This window comes from Hippoglossus hippoglossus, chromosome 5 (assembly GCF_009819705.1).
Source record: "Hippoglossus hippoglossus isolate fHipHip1 chromosome 5, fHipHip1.pri, whole genome shotgun sequence".
NCBI classification, from domain to species: domain Eukaryota; kingdom Metazoa; phylum Chordata; class Actinopteri; order Pleuronectiformes; family Pleuronectidae; genus Hippoglossus; species Hippoglossus hippoglossus.
The window spans coordinates 27616334-27623108 of NC_047155.1; the positions used below are offsets into that span (position 1 = coordinate 27616334).

The 6775-nt window shown below is 39.7% G+C and overlaps 1 long non-coding RNA gene across 1 annotated transcript; it reads right to left on the reverse strand.

Moving 5' to 3' along the window:
* Window positions 1–1923: 1923 nt before the first annotated feature.
* On the reverse strand, window positions 1924–6645 carry LOC117761744. The gene is made up of 3 exons (XR_004613880.1): window positions 6463–6645; window positions 3075–3207; window positions 1924–2988 (listed from the first exon to the last, which is right to left on the reverse strand). It is a non-coding gene; the product is annotated as an uncharacterized LOC117761744 (long non-coding RNA).
* Between the last annotated feature and the right edge of the window lie 130 nt (window positions 6646–6775).

Sequence of the window (6775 nt, forward strand, 5' to 3'; positions counted from 1 at the left end):
CCTTTCCTAGATAGGAGCTGCAGCACGGCAGCAAATCCTCCCTTGTCACTATTAGGAGCTTCGTGTAAAAACATATTAAGTGTATGTGTGGTGGAAATATTACAGCCTGAGGACATGAACCTGGAATTCACCATTTGTTTAGTGGATAAGAGAGCACTGCCGGTGCTGCTGGCTACAGGTGGAGGTGGTGCAGAGTTCAGCTGCAGGTAAAACGTACCTGACAGACTGACCTGGAGCTGTCTGAGTGCTGGGAAACCCACACGAGAGGGAGGGAGGGGGGGCGCTGACAGATGATCACAGGAGGGGACACATAAAGGGAACATTGTTCCTCCGAATCAGCCACTCATATTGTATATCTGTGTTTATAAATGAACTGGTGACAGTGGAAATACAGCTTCTGAGCTTCCCTGAAGTGTATGAAACTACTCAGTCTTACACATAGAGAGGATTTTAGCCTCCCAAACATGCAGCAAAACTAAAATCAAAAAATGAGAATTATCTATACTAGGCATTGTTCAAACATGGTTTGTAAGTTTAACGCTCTGCATGCCAAGAGCAACAACAATCTAAAGACAGGAACATAAAAGTGCTATTTGCAATATATTTGTTTCTTCTATATTTGCTGCTCTATGATCTTACAAAGTGAAGGAGCAGAGAACAAATTAACAGACGTTTCTCTTGATGATGGCTGCGGCTGCTGACATGAAGCTATCAGCTTGATCTGGAGGGCTGCTGCGGATCCATCTTCTAGAAAACTGGGATCTGACTTCAAAGAGAGGCTCAGCCCTTCCTATCATTACTGCTGAATTATAAACATGTAATTAAGTCCAAATTATGTCTATTAATAACCTGCATGGGAGAGGTTAAGACCTTATTGACTTAATGTGGAGGTAGGTCGGATCAGTGAGGTGACGTCTCTGAAGACATGTTCATTTAGGGAGGTCGTCTGCATGCTCTCACTGTGGCAATGAACTGCACAGAACAGGTGTTGAACTTCCTGAATAGAGACACTGGGCATGCTTGTGAAACAGCCGTCACCCTCCCTCTCATTACCCACAAATACCTCCTCCAGGTTAGCCCGGCCAGCCAGAGGTAGAGACACATATATACAGCTGTGTTTTTACCACTGTGTGCAAATCAGAGTTGGCCAGTCCAGAGCATGGCACAAACACACCTGTGGTAACTTCTTAAACTGCCAGATGCAGAGTTAGCAAGTTACCTGCTGGCTGACAATCCATAAACCAACACATGGTGAGATGTATTATGAGCTTCGAACAAATCAGACGTCCCTCATCCATACAAATGATTCACTTGGTGAACTGATCAGGGAGCACTTAACTGCTCACTACACCTTTTTAGTGATTGAAATTGTTGGACGTTTTTTTTTCCAAGTCTGAAGCATCACGGAGCATCTAAAACATCTAATTTCCCAGTAGCTTAAGCTGCAATTATTCAATGTACTATATAAAATATAGATACGTTTCCCAATTACACTGTTAGCAGTATTTTGTTGACAGTGTGTATTTTTATACCTTTGAGGTATAGTAAAGTTTATTGAAATGTATTTACCTGGTTAGGGTTTAGAAATAATCATCTTCATGGTTAGAGGACACCAAACAAAACATAAACCACAACTTTAAGGTCAAGTGCTTTGTAAGTGCAGCCTCAATTAATCAATCTCAACCAATCGGTCTCAACTAAATTCTACATACTATATTTGCCTTAATCAAACTCAATAAAATACCCAATGTATCAAAGACAAATTAGTCTTCATTTAATTTACCTTCTTTAGGAAGTATATCATTACTGCTTCAGTTTTGGTGCATATGTTGTCAGTGGCATGCAGAGAAAATCCTCATCCCAGGAGAATATGGAGACAGTGCTAACCACTGCACCACCATGTCTTGAATTCATGTAGCAGAATTATGTCTGTCCAGTGGTGGGATGTGATGAAGTTTACTTTGTTACTGTAATTAAAGTACACTAAAGTTGATTTATTTCCGGGTACTTTTCCCTCTTACACCACTACATATATCAGTGATCTGTACTTTCTACTCCACTACATTTTTACAATGCATTACATGTTCACATTGTTTTTTAAACATTTTAAAAAAGTTATCAACAACAAGGGAATTGGTCCACTGATCCAATCAGAGCGGGCACATTAGACCCCGCCTCCTGCAGCAGCAGCAGCATCACTTGTAATCAAATATCTGAAATTGATTCAGAAGAGGCCGAGACTCAGACATTAGATATAGCTCATTGTATTTAATACGGATATATAAGTCTGAAAAATCCTTGTATTAAACAAAAAACACAGTAAATACCGTTTATGGTGTTGTATATCGTTGCATGAGGGAATAGGCTACTCTCTGCAAGTACCTTTACTTTTCATACTTTGAATACATTTTTGTCTATTGGTTTTGTATTTTGAGTAAAAGTAAAAGTAAAAGTAAAAGTATTTCCTCCACCACTATCTACACTCAATCCTTGTTTTGGCTGTAATATAAGCTATAATCAACCATCCAGTACAGGTATTGCCTCTGGATGTAAACTTCTTTCATCCTGCAACATACAACAGAGTCAGTCTCCCAGATTCCCAGCTCAAACCCAGCTGTATCTGTTGTGTTGTTAATTTGTGGTGAACCACTGCTTGGTGTTCACCACTCTTATGAATTATCACCCTTCTACATCTTCGTGAAAGTATCTGTTTTCACAGAGAACCTCCACCTGCCTCTAAATGCCTGATGATTGAGATCAGCTCTGGGCCTTTATCTCGTCTGCTGTCTGCATGAAGTGTAACGCAGCTCTGATGTGATAACTGTTTATCTCATTGTCTTTGTCATCACTTATCTCTCAGCCACTGTTCTTCCAGAAGCTTTAGGAAAGTGACAGTTCTTTCATCAGCCCCCTGGCAGGACCTGTGCTCCAAGTCCGTCTCAGTTTGCTGTGGTTTAGCATCACACCCAGGCGGGACAGTTCGGCTCTCTGAGTCATCAGAGAACAAGAAGACATCATTAACTTAATAGATTTCAGATGAAGGGCAAACATTGGTTTTAAACTGTGACACTCACCACAAACATGTCGTCTTTTAACTGCTCTTTGAACAGCAGGTGTGGAGTAACACCTCATTGTTGTGGATGGGATGATGTGAAGCTCTTTATTTGGTGCGTCACCCCTTTTAAACAGCGTTCACCTGCGAGCTTCCTTCTCTCAGCACATGCAATAATAAAGACAACATTTTAGCTTCAAGGCGCAGCAATATGCAGGTGATGATAGAATAGATACAACTCTTGCCCTATAATTCACATCATTTATGTCATTAATTCCTCCAGGTGCAGATGTGAACTGTGACCTTGATCTCTCAGAACGTTCCTTGTTTTTATATTGACTTAATATTTGCTGTGTGCAAATGGCAAAAACTTCACTTTAATAGGTTTTAATATGTGCTAATATTCACTTATACGGTTTCTTAAATCACAGAATGAACTTGTTTGATGAATTGCAACATAAAAGTCACCAAATCTGGAAGTCGACCACTTGGTGTTTAGTGTTGAAAATGGCTCCTCTTTGGTGGTCAAAGGTCACTGTGACCTCTCAAAACACATGCTTTGCCTTTTGAATGTGATATCTCAGGAACACCTCAAGGGAATTCTTTAACATTTGGCACAAATGTTTACTTGAACTCGCATATTTATTGATTGAATTTTGGTGTTCAAAGGTCAAGGGCACCGTGAACATAATATCTCAAGACCACCTTGAAGGAATTTCTTTGATCAGAAATCTGCACTGGTTGCTGGGGGCATACAACAGGAGTGTGGTATTTCTCATTAGTTTGGTCCAATGTCCCATCAATTAACATGGTGGAGGTGGAATTTATGAAAGATACTGCAGGCAGCCAGCAGGTGGTGATCACAATGCTTTGACTTCGACACATTTGGCAGGTTTGATGTTATAGCAGGTGTTTAACGTTTAATAAATTCATAACCTACAACTCCAAGCTGAAAGACACACAATGAACATGCAAACCTTGACTCTACGATTTGATCATCTATTAACTTATTAACTTATGTCTTGTTAACCACACATTGATTGAAACCTATCATCTGTGTTTTATTTAATCACCTATCAAGGTTTTCTCTCTTCTTTCGCTCATGATAATACTCAAGACCTTTACACACTGTTCACAGAGGATAAAGGTTTATGACTCACTCACAAACATTTTCGAAAGTTGCCAAGTATTTCGGTCTGAATGACAAAATGCTCCTCCTCAATGTACTTAACAAAGAAGAAAGAGGAAACTGAAGAGCTCTTGTTTGCATAGCCCTACACACACACAGACACACACACACACACACACACACACACACACACACACACACACACACACACACACACACACACACACACACACACACACACACACACACACACACACACACACACACACACACACACACACACACACACACACACACACACACACGTCATCATCTGCCCCAAATAAACACAGGCCCAACTCCTCCAGTCTCAAAGGTTAATGGAGAATAGTGTTTCCTTCAGTCATGGTCCAATGTTTTATTTATTTATTTAAGTTATTATATCAGGTAATAGTATCAGGCCCTATGGAGAGTTAACTCAGTGTGATTGTCCCTTAAGATTTAATGTCACCTGAATAGCAGCACTAAATAATGTTTAATTAGCCTTTTGAAGCCTTATAAAACAGACACCATCATAATTAATGTGAGATTGAAGTGAAGATTACACTTTTCACTTGGCTTGATGTTGTCATTAAACAACTCTACACACAGAACAACATCAACGACATATAAAGTGGTGAGAATTTGAATTTGGTTTATGAACTTAAATAGAAATTCTCCCATCATTGATCCGTTGATTGACAAATCAGCCTTTTGAAGAGCTCTTGTCTTGTCACTGCTGTATCCTCTTCACTTGTCTCCATGGTTTGTGAGATCAATTAAAATAAAATAGGATCAATGAGCATATCACACATTTCATACCCATCATCCACTGACATAACAAATGAAAGTTGTTATTATAAACCACACATCAGTCCATACATATGTTGTCAGATAGCATGAGCCTGCAGGTGGTGCTGCAGCTCCTGAGCTCTTCAGTGCTGAGGAGCTTGTAGCATTAACATATACTGGCATCATAGAGACATGATCATTTAAGTCACTTAAGTTTGGTATTGTTCTGCCACACAGATCAATATATTCATTGTACCCAGAAGTTCTTATTAAAATCATAGTTCTGTTCAATATTTGCAGTCAGAACATTATTACAGGCTTCAGGTAAATATTTGTATAGAATTTTACATGGTTACAAAACAAATACACAAAATAATGATGTTCATGTGGTGATGTGAACTTCTGACCATAGCATGTAAATTGAACTGTGTTTGCTTGTTTTCAAATTGAAGCATCCTGTGTGTTGCAGTGGATTAAGCCAATGTCAACAGAGAGCTAAGCTTTAAACAAACTCTGCTTTAGGGACAGTCAACTGCTTCTAATCTGGGACCAACAGCCATAGAGTCCGGTCTATTAGAAAACAAATGCTTACTCACTGCGTGGCAATCGGTCTTATTATCACATGTCTCCCTAATTGAGAAAACAACATAACATAGGAAAAGATTTGTTAGAAAATGTAAATGCAATAGATTCCACAATGAGTAACTATTAGCAACTGTGGAGAGTGTGTGTGTTTCTATGTTTGTATCAATATATATATATATATATCAATACATATATATAATGACAATGTGTGTGCCATATAAAGTTGGCTGCAAAGAAGCCAAATCAAATTTCCATAAAACTTTATTTGGCGACAGGTAATAGAACAATGCTGAGGGAGTTAAAACATAACACATATCTATGAAAATAAACCATGTTCTAAACTTGGTAAAGATCTGATGAAATTAATAGCAGAGCAGGAAATATGTGAATCTCTTTAGAAAGAGTTTTGTTGATAGAAGAGCTCCAACCCTCCTCACACTTGAAAAGTTAGGACCAAACACATACAGAGCAGCAGAGAGTCACACTTCTACTGAAATGTATTCAGCTGCGTTTGAGATATTTGAGACTGCATCAGAATCAAGTGCAGTATTCTGCAGTATTCTGCCCTGACTTTAGTATTATATTTGACACCTTGAAAAGTTTTACATTGGCAAACATAAACAGTGCAATACAATAAAACAGCAGCTCATCTATATGATGTTGCTCATAGAGTTTTTGGAACATATGGAAACAACAGAAACCTATGAGGTCTTGCTGATTAAGCAACATATTTTGACTGTGGCAACTAGTCGGACATAGAAAGAAATAGCAATCGCATTGGCAATATCTTTTCTAAAAATCAAACCTTGATTCAGTGCGGTCAAATCGCGGGGCTGTGGAGGGTTTGCACCCTGGCACTGGGAGCAGATTGTACTGAATGACTAACCTTGTCTGTGAGCCGCTCACCATGGCTGGCGAGCTGCCACTGGGAACACTGGAAGTGTGAAAGGGATAGCAAAGCCTCTCAATTGGCTTCCAAAGCCGAGCTTAGTGAGGCCTCTTTTCTTCCTTAGTGTGACGAGCCGACGAGGCAGGATCTCCAAGAAGCCTGTCACTTTGACCTAATCCGCTTTCGGCCCAGCTGTGGGGGAAAGTCACCTCTTAGTTTTATCACATTTGAATGCAAACAAGGCCGGAAGGGTGCTTGTGTGTCACATCGGAGGGCCTGTGAGCTCCTCTGAAAGGGAACCCCTGTAGTC